Genomic DNA, 24,526 nt, shown 5'->3' with positions numbered 1-24,526 from the left:
TGGTATGGGTGAGATGGAGAGCTGCCAGTGGAAGTAAGACTGACAGTTACTTGTTATTGATATATTTGTTCATTTTATTCTTAAAAAATTCCTCACATCTATAGGCGAAAATCAAATTTCTGTGGTATGAAAAATACATGATGTCATTTTAAGGCAGATTAATTTATTAATTGATTCATTAATTGTTCATTCAATCCATTCAGTTTTTCAACATTTAACAAATATTCGAAATGATTTCATATCCTAGTTGAACAAAATTATTCATCTCGCGACCAATAAACTTCATCGATTCGTATATTGCAATGCCTGTTTCACCTGCACCACGAAAAATGCACAACTTTCCGACCTTGGAAATAACTTTTGTGCAACATTCGATGGATTAATTTGGAAAACAATATAAAGGGTGTGTCACATCAAATTGCATCACGGAAAAAACGCTGTAGAAATATAATTTTTAGGAATTATATTTTCAGCTTTCGCTTATAATCAGATAAGAGTGTATAGATCACGTTGGCCATGCTTCACTGTCAATTTTTCGTAAATTTGGAAAAATGTCGTCGAACGAAAAAGAGCGTCGTGAATTAATCCTGTGCACTCATTTCGAGAATCCGGAGTTGTCACATCGGGACATCGGTAAGATGCTGGGAATCGTCCAATCCACGGTCAGCAGAGTACTAAAACGATACTTCGAGAACCTAACCATCGACCGGAAGGTGAAGAACGGCAAAAATGGATGCTCCGTCAGTGAAAAAGATCACAAGCGCGTAGTTAACAGTTTAGACGTAATCCGAGAAGTTCGGTCCGGGATGTCGCCAATAAGCTGAATTTGTCAAGTTCATTCGTCCAGCGGACCAAGCAGCGGGAGGGCCTGCGTACATACAAGGTTCAGAAGGCTCCTAACCGCGACGAAAGGCAAAACATGGTGGGGAAGACACGAGCCCGGAAGCTGTACACCGAAATGCTGACGAAGCCGCATTGCCTGGTAATGGACGACGAAACCTACGTCAAAGCGGACTTTCGTCAGCTGCCGGGCCTGTTGTTCTTCTCCGCAGAGGACAAATTCAGCGTTCCGGAGGAGATTCGCAAGCAGAAACTATCCAAGTTTGCCAAAAAGTACATGGTGTGGCAAGCGATCTGCTCTTGAGGAAGGCGGAGCGCCCCCTTCGTGATGACCGGCACGGTAAACGGGCAGGTTTACCTTAAGGAGTGCCTACAGAAGCGCTTACTACCACTATTGAAGCAGCACGAGGGCCCGACCATCTTCTGGCCGGATCTCGCTTCGTGCCACTATTCAAAGGACGTGTTGGAGTGGTACGAAGCCAACGGGGTCACCTAAGTGCCAAAGGAAATGAACCCGCCCAACGCGCCGGAGCTTCGCCCAATAGAGAAATATTGGGCGAATATGAAGCAGGCCCTCCGGAAGAACCCAAAAGTTGTCAAATCGGAGGCGGACAAGAGAAAATGGATTTCTGTTCAAAAAAAACTACAACATGCAATTTGATGTGACACACCATTTATATAACATCGAACGATGGAAGTATCAAGAATGCTTATTTATGGATTCTTGTGAGCATTTATGCATGGTCGCGCGTATTTTTTCCATTAACACTTTCACCTACAACTTTGAGTCTCTCTCGTGGTGCATTTGCATATTATAGGGCGCTAGGACACTCGGCAACAGTTTGCATTTGGTCCGCTCTTTAGGAAACAAATCATATGCTAAGTGGTTAAATATCTTCGATCTCACAATATGAATTGTGTTGAAAACTTCTCTTGCAGGGGACATCTTCTCGAAGTCTCATTTTGTTAAAGCGACCAGCTTTACGAACGTTTCATATTCCACCAGTAAGCATCCTTACCGCGTTAGAACCCCGCTGTGCGATTTTCGAGCGAAAATGAAGGAAAAAAAAAACTTATGAGCTACCCTGTATACTAGGGTAAATGATGTTGGTTTGCCTGATTTAGGTTTAGGGTTAGGGGTTAGGCTTTCACCACTTCCACTGTTTACAGGCCAAGACGTGTATAATTCAAAAGTTCAACCCTTCAATGCGGTACTCTTTTTCATACTCCCGGAAGAACAATTTTGTTCTAACTAATCTGTTGATTACTAGCTGACCCGGCAAACTTCGTCCCGCCCAAAATTCGTTTTTTGTTATCAATACCTTCAAATATTCACGTTTTCTTACTATGAGCATGTTCATGGGTCCAATCGCAGAACTGTTCATTGATTGATCTTCTAATCAACCCCGTTGGATTTACCTTTTACTATAAAATTCCTAGTATTTCTAACAAAACTGATCATTATAATATCAGATTATTTTCAGACACAATTCTCGTTTAAGATTTTTCAACCACCTGCAAATAAAGGATGTGTCACATCAAATTGCATCACGGAAAAAACGATGTAGAAATTCGCCCAGTAGACCGATCCTTTTGAAAATTTTAGACAGTAAAATAAAAACTATTAAACAACTTTTGGCATTATCTTTTTATTCATACTTCGAGCCCAAGCCCGTATGCTCGCACCTTCCTCTTTACCCCGTCCATAAGGTTCTGTACAACGTCAGGTTGTAGTTTTTTTTTAACAGAAATCCATTTTCTCTTGAAGTCCGCCTCCGATTTGACAACTTTTGGGTTCTTCCGGAGGGCCTGCTTCATAATCGCCCAATATTTCTCTATTGGGCGAAGCTCCGGCGCGTTGGGTGGGTTCATTTCCTTTGGCACGAAGGTGACCCCGTTAGCTTCGTACCACTCCAACACGTCCTTTAAATAGTGGCACGAAGCGAGATCCGGCCAGAAGATGGTCGGGCCCTCGTGCTGCTTCAATAGTGGTAGTAAGCGCTTCTGTAGGCACTCCTTAAGGTAAACCTGCCCGTTTACCGTGCCGGTCATCACGAAGGGGGCGCTCCGCTTTCCGCAAGAGCAGATCGCTTGCCACACCATCTACTTTTTGGCAAACTTGGATAGTTTCTGCTTGCGAATCTCCTCCGGAACGCTGAATTTGTCCTCTGCGGAGAAGAACAACAGGCCCGGCAGCTGACGAAAGTCTGCTTTGACGTAGGTTTCGTCGTCCATTGCCAGGCAATGCGGCTTCGTCAGCATTTCGGTGTACAGCTTCCGGGCTCGCGTCTTCCCCACCATGTTTTGCCTTTCGTCGCGGTTAGGAGCCTTCTGAACCTTGTATGTACGCAGGCCCTCCCGCTGCTCGGTCCGCTGGACGAATGAACTTGACAAATTCAGCTTATTGGCGACATCCCGGACCGAACTTCTCGGATCACGTCTAAACTGCTTAACTACGCGCTTGTGATCTTTTTCACTGACGGAGCATCCATTTTTGCCGTTCTTCACCTTCCGGTCGATGGTTAGGTTCTCGAAGTATCGTTTTAGTACTCTGCTGACCGTGGATTGGACGATTCCCAGCATCTTACCGATGTCCCGATGTGACAACTCCGGATTCTCGAAATGAGTGCGCAGGATTAATTCATGGCGCTCTTTTTCGTTCGACGACATTTTTCCAAATTTACGAAAAATTTACAGTGAAGCATGGCCAACGTGATCTATACACTCTTATCTGATTATAAACGAAAGCTGAAGATATAATTCCCAAAAATTAAATTTCTACAGCGTGTTTTCCGTGATGCAATTTGATGTGACACACCCTTTAACATGTTTGTCCGTTACATGGAATAAATGTTTTATACAGAAAATATGATAGAATAAATCGGACAATTCCTTCCTCTCCTCGAGTTCTGCTCTTAAAAACACATTCGGCGATACTTTTTATTGGCGTAAATAAAAAAGATATAGGAGTGCGTTTCATCACATTAAAATCCATTTCCAGTTTCGAACAAAGATCAATTTCGCTAGCACAAACATCAAATGGACTAACAGCCCTTGTCAGTATGTAATTGTAGAACATATGGGAATTTAGTTTTCCGAATTCTCCTTTTTTCCTTCGGAGTTTTCCGAAAATTTTCAATTGACATGTTTGGTTGGAATATTTTTGGTTGAAATATTTGTATTATTTGTATGGGACCCCCTCAACATTCCAGAGGAGGGAGGGGTTTCATACCATCATAGAAACATTTCTCATACCCAAAAACACACATCCCCACATCCCAAATTGTGTTTGATTAGTTCTCGAGTTATGCAGAAGTTTGTGTTTCGTTTGTATGGCAGCCCACCCTTAAAGAGCGGGAGGAGTGTCTAACCACCATAGAAACATTTATTGCATCCTAAAACCTCCACATGCTCACATGTCCCCCCTAAGAGAGAGGGGAGCAGTGTCATTCACCATGGAAACGTTTCGTGTCCCCTACAACATTCACATGCCAAATTTGGTTTCATTGACTTGACTAATTCTTGAGTAATGCAGAAATTTGTGTTTCATTTGTATGGCAGCCTCCCCTTATAAAGGGGGGTGCAGAGTCTAACCATTATAGAAACATTTATTGCACCCTAAAACCACAATATTCCTAATTTGGTTCCATTTGCTTGATTAATTCTCATGTTAATCAGAAATTTGTGTTTCATTTGTATGGCAGCCCCCCCTTAGAGAGGGGGGTGGAGAGTCTAACCACCATAGAAACATTTATTGAACCTTAAAACCTCAAAATGCCTAATTTGTTTTCACGTGCTTGATTAATTCTCGTGTAAAGCAGAAATTTGTATATCATTTGTATGGCAGCCCCCCCTAAGAGAGATGGGTGGGGTCTCAAACTATCACGAAACCTTCCCCGGGCCAAAAAACCCCCACATACCAATTTTCATGTTGATCGGTTCAGTAGTTTCCGAGTCCATAAGAATCTGTCTGTCTGTCTGTCAGACAGACAGAAATCCATTTTTATATGTATACTTAGATAGTTCTCTTCAGATTTAGGGATCAGTTCGCTACCGTTAGTAGTTACATGCCCCAGTTTCAAACTTGTTCCCTTCAATCTAAAACTGAGTAGAATCAATTATCTACAGGCGGTGGAAGCGTCGTCCCCACATAATGAACAAAAAAAAAAACAAGGGCCTACACGATGTGCACGGACTGATATTGCGGAAGTTTCGCTCTCTACCAGCTATCGACGATTCATCTTTGCATCAACGATGCTTAAAATAAGGGATGAGTTGGATAGTTTTTTTTATATAAGAAAAAAGGGAGAATAAGTAGCAGGAAAAAGAGCAAAGTGTAGCAAATGAACAGAACAAAATGAAACAAAAAAAACCTACAGCAGTGGGTAAAAGTTTTATAGGGATTCCTTCTCCAGATCGTGTTAAGAGAACTTTGGATCTGTTACTTTGTTTTTTTTGCTGTACCACGTCAAACACTTGCGGCAATTTTCGGATAAACCCAACGCATCAGAGGGTTTGGAAATACATTGAAAGTTTTTCGTAGCTTCGTTCAGAACACAATAAGAAACGCTACCAGAATATTTGAAGGATAAAGTAGCTCGGGAACCCAAATTGGTTCCCGTCTAGCACGGCAGTGCTCTGAGATATAAACACAAACATACCAAATCATTAATGCAGATGAATGCGGTACTCATTCTTATCAACATTTAAGTTACATCAAAATACGGCGATAGTAGCAGTATCACACGCACTGAAATGCTTCATTATTCATAGCCCATCCTCGTGCTTGTGCTTGCTGCTTTACCAGGGCAGGGTAAGCAAACACTGTTAAACCGAAAGTTTCACTTCCGCTGTCTGCCGGCAGCCTCAGAGATGGGATGAACTATTTCTACGCTATATGTACATTTTCCTCCACATCCGTGTGAATACATTTTAAAAGCGCCGGAAGGGTCTTTGCGATGGTGCCATGCATGTAACGCAGAGCGCTTCTCAATTTTTGTTGTGGAAACAACTCATTCAATTGGTTTCGTATGCGTCAATTTCGCCGTATGTCTGCAGAGATCAACACCAGTTCATCGACGGTGATGATGTTAATTCTGAATGCAAGGGAAAAAAACATTTGAAAATATTGACATTGACACATATAAAATAAGATTCAATTTTTGTATTTTGAATGAAAATCATCTAATATTCGAAAAGAGCCATGTCTGATGAGTGAGCCATGCGCGACCAATTATCAGATTATACAATATATCACAATACACTTATGTTAAACGCGAAGCGGATTTTCCATTGGCATGCAAACCAGTTTCATCGAGGATAGCATGAAAATAACCGAGACCGCTCATCACGGTTCGTGGGTTGGACTCGACGGTTTAATTAAGAAAATTCTGCTGATAACGCTCCAGGCACGAGCTGCCAGAGCCAAGTGACACTCTTCTAATCCTTTGCGAAATCTATTATCCATCCTTTTGTGGTCTTCCCTCTTCTCGTCTCTCGGATCACTGTAAAATATTCAAATCGCTACTAAATGCATCTTACTGGTATTTCACCCTTGGTGCGTTTATAATTAAAAGTGGAAAAGTGGAAACCCAACCACAGTGTGAAAGAGTTCTCTCGCACTTTTGTTACGTTGCTGACTTTGCGATGCACAATTCATGCTGTTTGCGTTGTTGATAGATAGGGTTATCTCAGCGCTTGAGATGATACCGAGCGGAAAGTGGGTCAACTGGTCGCCAATGTTTGTAGTAAAAAATTAATTTCGTTATCTTTTAGTTCTGCGCTCTGAGGGAATATAATTCAAAGCTTGTTGCACTGGATGTCAATAATATGGAAAATGTAATAAACGAGTCAAATTCAGTAGAAGAGCCAGTTAACCACGTTGAAAACGACCAAACATTCATTTGGCGAAAAAACCGTTATCATTTAAAATTAAAATCAAAGGGTTTTCCATTAGTTCGAGGTTTCACCGGAAACACTATACTCTTCAACGTCATTATTTCCTACATAATTACAGTTAACAATCAAGACTGCCCTACATTACCACAATAGGAAGTGAAGGATGCAATGATGTTTTAATGAGCGCTCCCAATATCCAATCCATTATAATTTCCGGCATTCCTGGAGATTGATATTCGACATGATATAAAGCACTGCTGCGGAATAATTATCCATGTATCGCGCTGGTATCGAGTGCAAGGCATCGTAAATTTGTAATCTCTTGCGGAGCGTTGAGCGCCACAGGCGGTGATGAAAGCGATGACACTAGAGAAGAGCACTGGAATGGGATCATGTGCGCGGCAACCGGATGGTTTATAGAGCTTTAGTGCATCTCGTGCATGCAGACGGTAATATGCGAGTATGGAACTGCTATTTGAATGGATTTGCTGCGGCAATGTACTCGGGCTGGAAAATTGTTATTCAAGAACCTTCAGGCAATGTGAAGTGGATTGGAACAGAGGACGCGCGTATCGAAAATTCCAATATCTCGATCAGTTTCGATGGTTACGGGAAGGAACTTGGTTTTCTGCAGAGCATCATTCTCTAGTCAGAAATATATCTTGTACATCTCCTAACTGCACGAAGTAATACTCAATCAGTATGTCGTTAATTACTTATCCCATAGAAGGAATCTAACAAACGTGTTTGAGTGCAAATTAGTTGATACTATCCTACCAGACATCTCAAGCCTTGAATCTAGTACGCAATACATTCCTTCATTTCAATTATTCTAGCGAAAAATTGCTGACAATCGGAACGGAAACACGTGTTGATCATAATTTCATTCCCACAGGACGCAGGAGAAAATAAACGACAGAGGGAATGAATAATAATATAAAAACGATTTCCAGCCGACAATGTGGCGCCAAGTAACCTCAAACCTATCCACTATTTATCGTTTCTCAGCGAAAGCTGGCGGAAAAAGAAGAGGAGCTGATACTATCTGTTGATCTAAGCAAGTCTCAAAAACTTCTTCGTTATCGATTTATGTTGGCTTGGGTAAAGGCGTATTGGCAAAGTATGAGACCCTTCACCGCCGGAAGGGCTTCGACGGTTGAAAAGTTCAACCCGTTGACAAAGGTAGATCAATCAATTTATAAGTGAATGAGTTAATTGATTAAATTCGTAGGGTGAGAAAGGACCACGATTACCGCCTTCCTTCTGAATATTTCAAAGAAACCTCTTTTCATGCGGCCTCGTGTATGCACAGTGACGGACAGCGTTGCCAGTGTTCCAGTTTAAACTATATATTTCAGGTTTTTTTTCTCTCGATCCAGCTAAACAGTTCAATCCTAAAGTCTTCTAGATTTTGAAATATCATCCAGTTTTATCCAATTTTTTTCTATGTACTTCAGTGTTACCCATTTTTTGTAAAATAAAATTGAAATGTATAAATGTTATCCCTCCCAGGGTTGCCACAATAAAATCTGTGTTTTTGATCTAAAAAAATTATTTCATCCTGGTTTTATTTCTCAGGAAACTCAACAAATTTCCTGAAAAATAAAAATTTAACATTGATGTAGATTTATTTGGCTTCTTTAGATTATGTTCAAAATCTCCAATGTCCAATAATGCTTCCTTAGATTTGTGTTTTATTCTGGGAATATATTGCTCAAGAGAAAAAGATTGTTCTGGCTCCTGAATTAATCTGAATGAATTCAAGTCAACATTTAATGGATGGAGTTAATATCATCTGCTCCTCTGGACTGTGCGAAAGATATCTATAAATGTGGGGACCGCAATGCGTTTTCCTAACACAAAAGAACACAAATATACAGCCATTCCATGTCAAACCGATATAGTGGTTCTCAGATTTTCGTCAAAGCAACTTTTTCCTCTTTTTTCCTAAAATTATTTTTCCAAAGATTCATAACTTTTCAACTGAACCGATTTAGATAATCGACGTATCAAATTGAAGGCAATGAGCTAGCCTTTTATTGCAAAAAAAAATGGATTTCGTTTTCGTTATTATTGATTATTGTCGTTTTTTATTGTTTTGATGGCTTTGGACTAGACAGCGTCATATTTTTTCTTGAAATCTGAGGATTTTTACATAACATAAGCATTTAGCCTTCTTCGAGCTGGCCGTAGCCTCCGGGTTGTCTTTGGAAACCTGGTCCGCTACAAACTTTTGAACTGCTGGACCGATTCAGATGATCGTCATTGATATTGAAGCTTATGAGTTCTTTGAAAAAATATTACTTTTGCGGAAAATATCGATTTTCGTTTTTGTAACTATTGATTGAGTTAGTTTTTCATAGTTTTCTCGGCTAAAAATAGAGGGCGCTATATTTTTTTATATTTTTTTCTGGAAAGCTGAGTTTTTTTTTACATAATATATCAGAAAACCAAAAATGTGTTATTTTTCGTTTTTGAGTTATTATTTTGTAAATTTAACACAATTCATTATTCCTGTGTGACTAGACTAGACCTATGCGAGTAGATTCCAATCTTTCAGCAAGTGTGGTATTTTTTCAAAGAAAGTTGGTTTATTGGATACAATTTAATATGTCGATCATATAAATCAGTTAAGTGGAGCAAATGTTATCTTTTTTTGCAAAAATTCAATTTTGGATAAAAGGGGAAAACATAATTTTTGGACCACCGGTCAACTTTGAAAAATCATATCTAAAAAACGAAAAAATTGCATCTCTGATATCGAGATAGGTTATGTAAAAATCCTCAGCTTTCCGAAAAAATATAAAAAATATAGTGCCCTCTAGCCCAAAACCATGAAAACAATAAAGAACGACTACCAATATTTTGTTTTAATAAAAGGCAGGTCATTGCCTCCAATTTAATATCTCGATCACCTCGGTTCGAAAATTATGAATTTTTGAAAAAAGTCATTTTTGGAAGAAGAGGAAAAAGTTGTTTTTTTTTGACCACCCTAAAATGGAAATGATCACCCTAACGAGAAAATAAAAATACGGGTCTAATATTTTAGGATGAAGAATAAAATGACCACTTTTGACGAAAATCTGAGAACCACTATATCGGTTTGGCATGGAATGGCTGTACAGATTGGACTCGATTACATTCAGACTCGATTATATACAGACTCGATTATATGTGATTCGATTATATATAATTTTGGACTCGATTATATACGGTTTAAAAAAAATGTTTTTTAGCATTTCAAATATGACGTGTTTTAAGAGAAAATGTAACCTTTGAACGTTAAGGTGGAATTTAAGTGGCTGTTATATGTACAGTGGAGTCAAAATCGTGATTTTTCAAGATTTTGCTTGAATTTTCACCAGGAATTGTTTATATAGATATTGCAGCGTAATTAAGAAAAATAGACGTTGGGTGTCGAAGAACAAATTGTAGAATAGTTCGAGAACTTCAATTTGATTGATAGAAATAATCAAGCTCAAAATGATTTTTTGGGATAAAACTAATAAGCACACATTAAAAATTACTATCTTTGAAATTTTCACTTCCAAAACAGTTATTTTAATCCACTAACTTAGATGATCCACTACTATTTCCTGTACTAAATTTTCTCATCTTTCAAATGAAGGCTACAGAAGTGGCTTACGCAGCGTAGTTTTTAGTGTAGAGCCAGTTTTGAGGCAACAGAGTCCGAACAAAAAAAGTTTTATAACTCTGTCATTGTTGAAATTCGAAAAAATGCGTAGAAGAATTTTTTTCATCAAATATGATAATCTTCTGAGAGATTCTGGAAAAAACATTTTTTCATGTGAGAATCACAGGTCGTTCCGCGTCTAATAGACTGGATTTTCTGGACGAAAATCGCAATAATCTTTGTACAATCGTAGACCGAAGTTTGTTGAACTGAGTGATTATATTCTCGCTATAGAGTTACAATGCGAATCAAAATTAATCTGATTCCCTAATAAAAATTTTATAATTTTATTTTATTTCATACTTTCAGGCGATCTTCAAGCATGTTTTTTTCGTGATTTTTGAGATAGCCAACCCAAAAATATCCCATCTTTCTATACTTTTTTCTGAAAGTTCGGAATATTTACAAGAAATATCAAAATTTAAGGAACACTTATTTGTTGTTATTGTGGGATATTTACGTTAAAAAAAATGTTTTTTCCATTGAAAAAAAGCGTCCCCATAATGACAGTCCCGATATATTGAATCAATGGAGACGCATGTTTTTTTTTAAATGAACACAATATTTTGAATATACGGTACACCAGGACAAGTTGAAACGACTTCTTCGAAGTTCAACTTGAAGGTAGTTTACAAGTCACTAAATCACTAAATTGAAATCTATTTGCACCATATACAAAGTATGACAGATGACTTTCGATAAAGAATAGAGATTCACACCGGGTGTTTCAAAAAATATCAATTTTGAAAATGTTTAGAGCGGGACAAGTTGAAATGGGGTAATATCAGGTTTGAAGTAGTTGTAGTAATAGTAGTAGTAGTTGAAGGAATTAAATATAAACATTTGGAAGAAAGGGTTTTGGTACACGTGAGATGTTGGTTGAATTTTTCTCATTTTTTCATGTCTAAAACAGTTTCCGGCATCCGAAATGGCAGATTCGGATTATGTTTTAAATCGTGCTGAGCTGTGCCAGACTTTTCCAGCCATCTTAGTTGGTTTTCTGAACGAATGTTTTAGTCCGTTTTTTCTTCCAGTTCGAAAGCCAATTTACTGACTTTCGGCATGGACTTCCTATAGAATCTCCTCTCAAGGTGGAGGATATATCGCAATAGCTCTTGTTCCTGCTGTTAACTGAAAACTATCGGAAGAGGTCCTAGCTGTGGTGAAAAATTGGAATATTTGAGGTGTCGTATGAGTGTTGTTCTTGGAATGTTGGAATTCAACGGAGCTGTGTTCACGGTGGACCTTCACTTGACAGCTTTTATAGTTTTTTTCCATTCTCTCCGTTTCGCCCATGACTTCCTGTTTCTCTTGCTTGTTAATGGGCATCTGTCAAAAAAATTCGAAGAAGATAATTAAATTGTTTTTAAAACAACATGTTCGCCTTTCCCTTCGACGCAGTGTCAATCTTACCCGACTTGATTAGTATTTTTAACATCAATATTTATGGAATAAAAACGAGAATACTTACCGCTGGATAGATAAAATGGAAGGAAAGTGATGGTAAAACACTAACGTAACGAAGAATACCCAAAAAAAATGTTAACAATAAGAACCATATATTCTGTAGCCGATAATTTACAGTGCAGATCACTTTTATGTATACAATTTTGACAGAAGACCTGCTGGGTTACTGTGTCAAAAGTATTGATACACTGTGTTGAAAGTTTATACACTGGAGTCGCTTGTTACACTGGGGATACGTGGCGCGTAAAAAACCGCGTATATTCCTAAATCCGCGTTGAAAAAAGTCGTGTAAATTCCAAAATCCGCGTAAATCCCAAAATCCGCGTTAAAATGCGTAAATTTGAAAATACCTGTAAAAATCAAATAAACAGTGAATTATTAGTTTAAAATGCAACCCATATTCTAACAATTGATTAACTGCTTTTTTTCGCAGGCTACAATCAAGATATCTGTTTCTCCTTTCATTTCTCAGCTACTAATCAGTGATACAATACAAACTTATTTCGTGAAAAGTCACATTTTACGCAGTTGATACTTGCCGCGTAAATTCTTGAATTCCTAAAACCGCGTAAAAAGCGACTTCAGTGTACATCATTCAAATCTATATAAATAAAAATAGAATGAGTTGCTAAGCGCAAAACCCGCAGAAGGAATGGTTCGATTTGAGCCTTTTTTATTTTGTTGTATTTATCTCTGTCCATATATCAATATAGCGGAGAGAAAATCGGAACATTTTCGGAAAACTTTGATGGAAGATCGGAAAATTTGGAAAATTGAACTCTCATGTGTTCGAAAATTACATTGTTCGAAGGTGAAATCTGATTTTCAGGCGAATCAACTTACTCCTATATTTATATCTATCTTCTATATATATGAAGGTTAATGGAAGGTTAATTGTGTAACTAAGCGCAAAAAAAGATTTTTTTTTAAAGCTTTAAGAGAAAGCTCCAAAAAAATTACATATATTTCACAATTACATTGTTGTTCGTCCAACGTGGATTTTGCTTCAAGTTCTTTTTCGGACATGCTACAATATAGATCCGTCATTCACAGGTGTAGTTAGAAGAACGTTTTGCCAAAAATGGTTGTTTCTGTAAAAAAGCACCATAAGGATGAAGATATGTTGTTCTGGCCGAACCTAACTTCATGTCATTACGCAAAGGCCTTCCCGGATTGGTTGACCGCCCATAACATACCGCTTGTACGTAAAGAAGAAATCCCCAAAGCACGGCCAATCGTGTCGTATTGAACCATACTGTCGCAGTCGGAATACGAAAATGGTGAGGAAGCCACCACAGATCAATAATTGAAATCTCGTATCATTAGATGTACCAGAAAAGTGGACCTCAACGATGTCCAGACCGGGAATTTAGTGGAGGCGATCTGGCGTAGTGGTAACATCCATGCCTCTCACGCTAAAGGTCACGAGTTCAATTCTCACTCCCGACATTCTTCCAAAAAATGGAAGTAAAAGTGACGAACCAGCCAAATGAGTTGAAAGTCACTATAATACAGATAAAAAAAAAAGACCGGGAATCTTGAGAAAGATTGAAGATGAAGGGTTACTATTCGTCTAGTTGTTTAACACGTCAAACGCATATTGTATGGACTTGTAAAATAGATCAAGCAAGTGAAAGAATCTCGAGCGAAAATTATGTCTGAAAATAAATTTATATTATAGTGGTGGGTTTTGTTAGAAGTAATAGGAAATTCATAGTAAATGGAAATTGTAAAGAACCAAATGGAAACTGTAGAAATCAATCAATGGAGAGTTTTGCGATTGAGCCCACGAACGTAAGCTCGGTAAGAAAATGTGCATTTTCGAAAGAATTCATATCAAAGAAATAATTTTGAGCGAGACGAAGTTCGCCGGGTCAGCTAGTATAAAATAAAAATGTAATTTTCAATCAAACATAAGTATCCATTTTACCCGCCCTGTCCGCCTTTCCAAACTTTCTCCTAAACATAACGGCTAGAATAATGACCTCGCCCTGATGCAAACTTATGTTTGCTTCCTCTGTGTTTGGTTTTGTCCATCTTCGCTATTTTAGATGAGCAAACTCTCCGAACGTTCACAAATTCATGTTAGCAAGGTTGTAAGATTTGTGTTCGTTGTGTTCGTTGTTGCTTTAATGATATGGAATAAAACTGCACACTCTGAGTTACGTGTGTAAAACAGCATTTACATTTTGGACCATAATCTGAAACTTGAATAAAACGTAATAGAAAGATTTTGAAATTATTCGTAGAAGGATGCGTCCTAAAATAGACAGATATATCAGCATGCGATCATTTTCCAACAGAAAACAATAACCATATTGAAACAGATTCCAGCAACTGCCAACGGCGTATTGTAAACATGACCAAAAATGAAATGTGAAGCTCCCGCTTAAATATTTGTTTTCAACGATCCCTTTTTCGGTCCCCGTTGGCTAATCAAATATCGTTTTCCGAACGATTTTCACTGGCATTTGTTGTTTTTTTTTTGTCCCGGTCTCCGAACAATCGGATATGTATTTCGGTGTTTGCTTTTGCGTTTGATGTTGTCTTTTATTGCAAATATGCAAAAATTCAATTGTCCATGATGTAACGCTGTGTGGATATATTGCAAAAAATTCATCTGGCTGTTGGTGTTTTGAAACGAAACGGGTTATCAAACCGAAGAAAAACAACATTTAAAAAGCGGGTTTAGTGATGGATTACCTTCCGTAACCACTTGTGAGTTAGACAACAATTGTTCCCAAGTTTCTCTTCTTGACAATGTGTGATATAAAAATTGTGATGTGAGAATGATATAATGTGTGATATAAACATCACACATTATATATATTTTCACGAGGCTTTGTACAACATATGTTTTTGTGTACAATTTCCCGAAAATAAAAAGCGCAACGGAGGCTATGCAAGCGAAAGGAATGATTGAATTTTTGAACCGTTTTCGGTGCAATCGATAACAGTGCGGATACCAGACCGAAGAATACCCTTTACGATCCCGAAATGCAAAAGTCGTGTTTGTTAGACATGAAACATGAAACAACCTTCCGCAGATTGTTCGATCCCATTATCTCTCTCTTGCTGCTCCCCGGATATTGCATTCGTTCATTGTTCGTGTAATCCACCGTGCTTTAAGGATGAACGATGGGTACTTCTGATGCTCTCATATGATACTCGTATATGTATGATATAATGTTATCAGGAAAAAAAATATCTGCAAAGAGCACGGAATTCCTTTTGTCGGTGTGGAGTGGTGTGGAATTCGAGTGTTATTTATGAAACGAGTTCATTATGGCGAGCTATTTTTAAACATAAACAACATAAAAGCGGAAAACGCTAAAATTTTATTACCCTTCAGAGAATCAACGAAATCGGTTCGAATAATACCCGGTTTCAGTTGAACTGCGTTAATTGGGCACACGTTGATCTGCCATTTTAATTGAAGTCTACACGATACATGTTTTGTACTAACTCCGGAACCGGCAGTTTGTTCAGGTTATTGGATTTTAAATGCGAACAAATTGATAATTGATAATGAGGCGCACATCGACTAGCGCTTTTCGCTGAAATGAGCGGAAATAAAAATAACAGAAGAGTCATTTATTAACTTGATATCCGGAGTTGAATAATATTGAATTTCGATTGCTTTTTTTTGTTAGAGAAAAAACAATATAGGGGAATTAAACTATTGTTTTTCAATAATTGTTTCCAATATTTAAAAATTAAAATAATTTCCTTAACAACTTCAATGTTACACTCTAAATATAAGCTATTTAAATTAATTTGAAAATATTATTAATAATAAAATTACAATTCAAATAAAATATCTTATTAAATAAATTTTCAAATTATTATTTTGAAATTCTTGAATATATAAAGAATACTTTTTTATTTGATAATATAGTATATATCCACCAAAATATTCTCTTCAACCTTGATCAAATCTTTTATAGGAAAATAATCCTATTTTTAATGGCAATTTAATAATAATTAAAGTCGAAATATATGGCATAAATCATATTATCCCAAAATTCTTCTAAATTTATAAAATATAAAAGATTTATTATTACTAAATAAATTTTCATAATTTAATAAATAACCTATTAAACCTCCTAAAACACAAACCATCAATGTTAAAAATTTTATCATTTTAGGTAAATTAATTATCTCTGGATTAAAAAATATTAATCATCTAAGAAAACTCCCTCCAATAATAGCTATAATTATAAAAAAAAATTCTAAAATTTATAATTCGTCTCTTATCATTTAATATATTTGAAACTATATTTTTAAAATCCCTAGTTATAGAATAATAAACTAATCGAAAAGAATAACAAACCGTTAACCCAGTTGAAAAAAAAAGAAAAAAAGAAAAAAAATTTATATAAGAAAGTATAACAACCTCTAAAATTAAATCCTTTGAATAAAATCCAGCCAAAAAAGGCATTCCACACAAAGCTAAATTAGCAGAAAGTTCCATACATTTATATAATTACTAGCTGACCCGGCAAACTTCGCCCCGTCCAAAATTAGATAGGGGCCATCACCATCAGAGATAGGGGAGGAGTGTCTATTTACCATATAAATGTTTCGCTCCCCCTAGAACCTTCACATGCCAAATTCGGCACCATTTGCTTGATTAGTTTTCGAGTTATACAGAAATTTGTGTTTCATTTGAATGGGAGCATCCCCTTAGAGAGGGAGGAGAAGTGTCGATTCACCATAGAAACGTTTCGTGCCCCGTAAAACCTCCACATGCCAAATATGGCTCAATTTGCTTGATTTGCTCTCGAGTTATGCAGAAATTTGTGTTTCATTTGTATGGGAGTCCCCGTTTAGGGAGGGGGAGGAGAGTCGAACTAACATATAAACGTTTATCGATCCCTAAAACCTCTATATGCTAAATTTGTTTGATTACTTCTCGAGTTGTTCAGAACCCCCCCCCCCCTTTTTTTTAGATAGGGGAAAATAGTGTCTAACCACCCGAAAAACAATTATTGCACCCTGAAACCTCCATATGCCTGACTTGGTTTCATTTGCTTGATTAATTCTCGAGTAATGCAGAAATTTGTGTTTCATTTGTATGGCAGCCCCCTCTTAGAGAGGGTGGTGGATTGTCTAACCACCATAGAAACATTAATTGCATCCTAAAACCACCACATGCCAAATTTCGTTTAATTTGCTTGATTAATTCTCGCGTAATGCAGAAATTTGTGTTTTATTTGTATGTAATTCTCGAGTAATGCATTTGTGTTATGTATGTATGGCAGCTACCCCTTAGAGAGGGGGGTAGAGTGTCTAACCACCATAGAAACATTTATTGCACCCTAAAACGTCGATATGTCTGATTTGGTTTCATTTGCTTGATTAATTCTCGAGAAGTGCAGAAATTTGTGTTTCATTTGTATGGCAGCCCCCCCCCCCCCCTTCGAGTGGGGGGAGGAGTGTCTATCATACTATCATAGAAACATTTATTGTACCTTAAAACCTTCACATGCCAACTTTGGTTTCGTTTGCTTGATTAATTTCCGAGTAATGCAGAAATTTGTGTTTCATTTGTATGGCAGCCCCCCCCCCTCTAGAGAGGGGGGAGGGGTCTCAAACAGTCACGATAACCTTTTCCGGCCCCAAAAACCCCTACATACCAATTTTCATGTCGATCGGTTCAGTAGTTTCGGAGTCTATAAGAATCAGACAGACAGACATCACTCCATTTTTATATATAAAGATATTGCATAATTATTCAAACAAACTATGTTCATTCTTATTGGTTTATATTGTAATGTCACTATCCTTCACTACAAAACCTGAAAAGCTCTAAAAGATTACTCTTGTTTTAAAGAGCGATAAACGATAAGAATGGTCCACAAGCAAGCGACAGTTCGACGAGTATTTCACCTTGGAGAAAACCATTTTTGAAACGAAAGATGAACCAAATCTGGATGCGGACATGACTATAAGACCAGGTGCATCGAATTCCGAGGTGATTTCATTGAAAAATTGTTGTACTTTCCACCTTTCTCGTTTATTATGAGTGCATCCTCGGGCAACAGATGCCACTTCGAACAAACATAAATAACCTCATCAATTACGGGCTTCAACCAGCAAGCAAGACACGGGGCAAGTGAACGCCGCTTGCTTTCACGTTGCTACTTTCTGCTGCCTGGTGTGCATCAGTAATCTGTTTCTCGGAAAATTTACCGTGCAGAAGTAGGTGCAAAGATACATCCAGCTTCAAACTTGACACAAAAGCACGTACGCACATATGGACCAGAAGCCGTCTTATCGAGTGCGGGCGTTGCCTTTTTTTCACTCGAGGAAGCATTTTGTTTGTGTAGCAAAGTTTCCTAACGAGTGGAATAGTGTTTTTTTTTCTTTCGACCGCATCGTAGCTTATTAGGCTGATGTCACATTAGGCGGATTCGCCGCCGCGGATTCCGCGAGTAAAACCGCAGCGGAGGATCTACAGTGTATTGTGAATGAGCCATGTCACACAGAGCGGGGCGGTTTTGGAAGCGAATTCAAATCGAGAAAAAAACCGTCGCGATATCCGCGACGGTGAATCCGCCTAATGTGACATCAGCCTTAAAATGTTTTCCGGTCGAGGGGAAAATATGGCATCAGCTCTACTGTTTGTGTGCGGTGTTATTTTGTTGCGATGCGTCGTTAGAATACGAAATTTCCCTCCAGTAACACATATTGTTGGGAAAATGAGTGTGAGTGTATTGTGAGAACAAACAGTATAATTGATTATAAAGGGTGTGTCATATCAAATTGCATCACGGAAAAAACGCAGTAGAAATTCGCCCAGTAGACCGATCCTTTTGAAAATTTTAGACAGTAAAATAAAAACTATTAAACAACTTTTGGCATTTTCTTTTTATTCATACTTCGAGCCCAAGCCCGTATGCTCGCACCTTCCTCTTTACCCCGTCCATAAGGTTCTGTACAACGTCAGGTTGTAGTTTTTTTTGAACAGAAATCCATTTTCTCTTGAAGTCCGCCTCCGATTTGACAACTTTTGGGTTCTTCCGGAGGGCCTGCTTCATAATCGCCCAATATTTCTCTATTGGGCGAAGCTCCGGCGCGTTGGGCGGGTTCATTTCCTTTGGCACGAAAGTGACCCCGTTGGCTTCGTATCACTCCAACACGTCCTTTGAATAGTGGCACGAAGCGAGATCCGGCCAGAAGATGGTCGGGCCCTCGTGCTGCTTCAATAGTGGTAGTAAGCGCTTCTGTAGGCACTCCTTAAGGTAAACCTGCCCGTTTACCGTGCCGGTCATCACGAAGGGGGCGCTCCGCTTTCCACAAGAGCAGATCGCTTGCCACACCATGTACTTTTTGGCAAACTTGCAGTGTTTGCCAAATGATCCACTCATTGAAAAAATCGCTTTCGTTCGTTCAAATATGATCTTTCAGGAAACATTTCCCCCAGCGGTATTCTATTATTGTTATGTGCTGCAAATCACGACACAAAAGAGAACGAGACAACTCTGCATCGGCTCGCACTTCATTGCACACCAGCATGCAAGCAAAGCTATCATATACGCTTTCAGTGCAGAAAGCTTATTTTCTTCTTTGCCTCTAACATATGCATACCGACCTCTCCATGCATCATGAAACAGCAGGATCATACGGACAACGCAAAGCGAAAGATTCATATTCAGCTAATGTAGCAGATCCTGATTTTTAAGTCTCAGAGAGTGCAAACTATATGATTATTTAGCTCGATAGAGGCTAAGGGAAGGGTAGTCAGATTATATTTTCCATTTTTAACGCCGCTATCCCTTGAAATGTGTATATTCATATAGACCGCATAGTTTTACTAGCAACACCGCTCCAGTGAGAAGCAAAAACTCTCGCGTTTTATCTCTTTTCCCATTCGCTGCTCTCCGCAAATGGTGACGTAATGATGACGTAATTTTTCTTGTATCATTTATTGCTTTACACTTGTCTGTGCAGTGGGTTTCGCTATAGTAAAATGAGACGATATATGCGGTTCAAACTTGTATGCAGGCTTCGAAAATAGTGTGCCATGTTTGATACAACTCGAATATGCAAACAACAGTCTTCGTTCCTCGCTTAGTTTAATCACTAAATGTTACAAAAGTGATTGCTGACATTCATACAAGTATCTGAATGATCCTCTCATATTTGGTTATATGTTCGTGAGAGTTTACTTGCATGACACATTGTGTATCATTTGATTTTGATCGAAATCCAAACACTGCCTGCGTACATACAAGGTTCAGAAGGCTCCTAACCGCGACGAAAGGCAAAACATGGAGGGGAAGACGCGAGCCCGGAAGCTGTACACCGAAATGCTGACGAAGCCGCATTGCCTGGTAATGGACGACGAAACCTACGTCAAAGCGGACTTTCGTCAGCTGCCGGGCCTGTTGTTCTTCTCCGCAGAGGACAAATTCAGCGTTCCGGAGGAGATTCGCAAGCAGAAACTATCCAAGTTTGCCTTCCGGTCGATGGTTAGGTTCTCGAAGTATCGTTTTAGTACTCTGCTGACCGTGGATTGGACGATTCCCAGCATCTTACCGATGTCCCGATGCGACAACTCTGGATTCTCGAAATGAGTGCACAGGATTAATTCACGGCGCTCTTTTTCGTTCGACGACATTTTTCCAAATTTACGAAAAATTGACAGTGAAGCATGGCCAACGTGATCTATACACTCTTATCTGATTATAAGCGAAAGCTGAAGATATAATTCCTAAAAATTAAATTTCTACAGCGTTTTTTCCGTGATGCAATTTGATGTGACATACCCTTTAATGCTGCTTTGCAGATACTGCTGCTAGCGTATCTCGGTGTGATACTTTGAATCTTGTTCTACTGCGCGAATGTCTTTGAATATGCGGATAAAACTACAAAAAAATTACAACAACAAGAAGACAAACAAAACTAAGACCCAACATCGGATAGATTTAGGATAATGAAAACTACTTTTTATGGTTGCTCAGTTCGAAAAGCACAAAAAAGGGAAATTTGCGAAGCGAAGTCACACAGTCACTTTAAAAAAATATATTTAATTGGATTTCCTAGAAAAAGAGAACTTCAGCATTGAAGTTATTCCCAGTTGTGAAAAAGTTTGTTCTGAGATCGCTGTAATAAGTTTGGGATCATCATCTAGAAGTTGTACAAACACCCTTTCAAATTAATCTCAGTTTTCCGCTCGTACGTTGAGGTGGGATAGAATTCGAAAAAATATTATTATCCGTAATTTTTAAATCCTACGGATAAACTATTCGATTACTACATTCCGAACGTATATGCATTTTGGCACGTGTTTCTGTAATATTGCTATTATGTACTTTTAAGGCGCTATTGGTATTTTATTGAAAAAAGGTTATAATTGAATGGAAAAACTCCAGAAAATATTTTCTCTTCATTCAGTCAAATGACTATTAATTTAATTCAGGCTCCTCCGAACAGAATTATAAATTTTTCGATTATTGAGACCGTATGCACGAGTATAGGAGGATTAAAATCTTGTTCAAAGTGAGTATACTAAATTTATATTTTTATTTTTCAAGAATGTTCGAAAATTTTCCTTCGGGAGGTGATAAGCCAATCGCGGTGTAATGACAAATCTTGGCCAGATCTGGCTCGAAGGATCAATTTATGGGCCGACCAGAGCCTGAACAAAGTGTAGAAAACTCGAACAATTTGCGAACGGTAAAAATTTTTTTCGGTCTCGAAAAAGACCTACATTTTACGTGGTTTTGTCGCAACGTTTCGTAGCCTTTAAAAAAAACTATTTGAAAACATTCAAATTTAGGCTACTGCTACTTAAAGAGGGTGCTTTGAATTATACACCTTCATCTTTGAAATAAGACCAATTTGGAAAACATAAACTATACTCTCTCGGGCGTGAAAGAGGCGATTCGGAAGCCTCGCTGCCGCTGCCGTCTGATCGCTAGCTGGATGACGGCTGAATCGTGAATGATGCTGGCATCTGCTCGCTATGTTACTGCCTTTTTTGACGGCACTGTCGAGTCCTCCAGCTTGCTCATGTGAAATTACCAATCAGAACGGAGCTTTCGTCGAGATAGTAGTGCTCAATTTTTTTTAAATTTTTCAACAGATTGATGTGTGATAATTTTTTCATAAAATATTATTCGTCAAAGTCAAAAGAATATTTTTTTTGTTCATTCAAAATAAAGGGTAAGCCGATAATTAATGCAACACCTTGGTTATCGAATTAAAAACCAAACCTTAACGGTAATTCAGTATATAGTGACTCAAACTATATACTAAATCGTAAACCACCATGCAGATCTGTCTTTCACTACTTTTTTCGAAACATTATGTGTAGATAATGATACATACATTATTTTAAAGCTTTGAACTTCAGATTTTAAAATATTTTACGAACATATTGTTATCTCTCTTTGTGTAGATGTAGTGGACAAAAATATCAAGAAGAAATAAAAAATCGATTTATTTCCGTTTTTCCAGAAAAAAAAAGTGGACTTACGCAATGTTTTGTCGACTAAGCTAATAACATAATAACATCTTCATTTAACCTTATCAATCATATTTCATTCGATGACTGATTAATTTTGATTGGAAAAATATTTTCTAAGTATAGAGTGCACCCGTGGCCGCGTGGCTAGCGTATCACATTATCATGCCGGGTGTTCGGGCTCGATTCCCGTTCTGGCCGGGGGGATTTTTCGTCAAAGAAATTTCCTTCGACTTGCACTGTGGTCACACGTATTCTAGAGCTTGCGCCTCGGAATACATTCAGGGCGTGTTATTTGGCTTAAGAAACCTCAACTAAGTATTAATAAATGACGTTAGTTAATGCATACGTTGAGACGGCAAAAGTTCCACAGGGAACGTTAACGCCATTTAAGAAGAGAAGTCTTGTCTTCTTTTGCTTTTCCCATATTTTTGTCCATTATTCGAACGTCAAACGCAAAATATGGAAGTAAAATATTTGAAAATTTGTGGTTTATAGGTGTTGGGTTCAAAGTAGTTTCATAATTAAAAACCGACATCGCCCTAGCCACATTTTCCATAAATTCATAAAAAAGTACGTACAATCTGTGCCGTCAGAAAAATAACAGACTTTTTTTTGAGGATTGGCAAAAAAAGTGTAATGCTCAATTAACCACAGGTGATAATTATATATTTAAAAATAAATATTTTTTTAATTATATTTAAACTTATTAACAGTCAATATTGTGATATGTCTAACAATACATAAGAAGAGCAGATTATCACATGCTCAAGGAAAATTCCCGGAAAGGAGCTCAGAAAGAGATTGCCACGAAGATCTGGGATACTTGGAAGTCACTGTTGTCTTGGATACTGAAACTAGTTGCTCAGATGATCCTATAAATAAGTGAGGCATATCGACTATTCATCATCCTCAGGTGTTGAATGACCACGCGGAAGGAGCCATCATGATTATGTAAGATTATAACAGAAATGTGTTGGAATGATCTATTTTTTCGTTAATTCGAATGTGAAATTTACAACAATCCAATACACACTTATTGAAAACAATATTAAAGTTGAAAAAAGCGATATTTATGTCTGATTTTTAGCAAGCCTTCGTTAATTATAAATGACGCTTCTTCAAAAAGTTGTGACAAATTTATCAGAATTTTAAATAAACCGATTGTTGCTACTGGAGGAATGGGAACAACTTGTAGCATTGCATATTTATCTAAACCTCAATTTGAAATACATTCGACAAAAAAAAAAGAGAAACAGAGTGCGAAGTCGGAAATTTTAAGTGTTTATTGACGTGGTTGCAGAGCTGCGATTTCTCGTGAGTGCAATTCGGATGAAATTCTCTTAACAAAGAATCCTTGATTACATAACCTTGAATCCATTGCCACCCTACTGTACATATATCAAACCATCAAAATGGTCGTGAAAACTTGTGAAGAATTATTTTCATGCTATGCGAAAATATTTGAAAAAAAACCTGGTATCCCTATTCGTGACTACGAAGCTAGGTGACAGTTTGCATGCGTGAAGCATAGTGGAAGATGGGGTTAGACCGCCCGGCGAGGTAAGACGGACCACTTCTAGTTACGTTGTGTTGAATGATTTTCATATCAAATAAAACACCATCTTCTAACTTGTGTTGTTTCGTTCAGCCAGCTAGACCTCCAGTTCGACACAACATACCTTATTCATTCAACAAGAAGAAGCGACCGCTCATGACAACTCTACACGAGCTGATGTTTGCGCCGGCTAGTGACCATTCTATCCTGGATTCCTCGAGTCGAGAAAGACGCACCACGCTAGATATGGGGTACATACTAGGGGGGCGTTGCTGATTAATGGTCAGCTGCATCCCAATAGGAAGTATCCCGTGTCGGGCACAGGTACAGAGCATTGAAGACAGCAACATCACCATTACGAAAACACTTGTAATACTAACCTCGAGCAAACCGCGAGTAATCGGTTACATATTACTAACATAGTTATAAGGCAAACATTGTCGAAATATTGAACTCCCGGCCCCGTCAGGTTGACGCCATATGAGCCTTAATAAAAATATATATTTTGGATAAAAAAAAAAGACGAAGCGAATGTCGGGGCAATAAATTTTTAAAACGCAATCCGACACTATTTTTCCGGAAGCCGGAAGCTATT

This window comes from Toxorhynchites rutilus, chromosome 3 (assembly GCF_029784135.1).
Source record: "Toxorhynchites rutilus septentrionalis strain SRP chromosome 3, ASM2978413v1, whole genome shotgun sequence".
Lineage (NCBI taxonomy): Eukaryota > Metazoa > Arthropoda > Insecta > Diptera > Culicidae > Toxorhynchites > Toxorhynchites rutilus.
Note: the sequence above shows the minus strand (reverse complement) of the source record.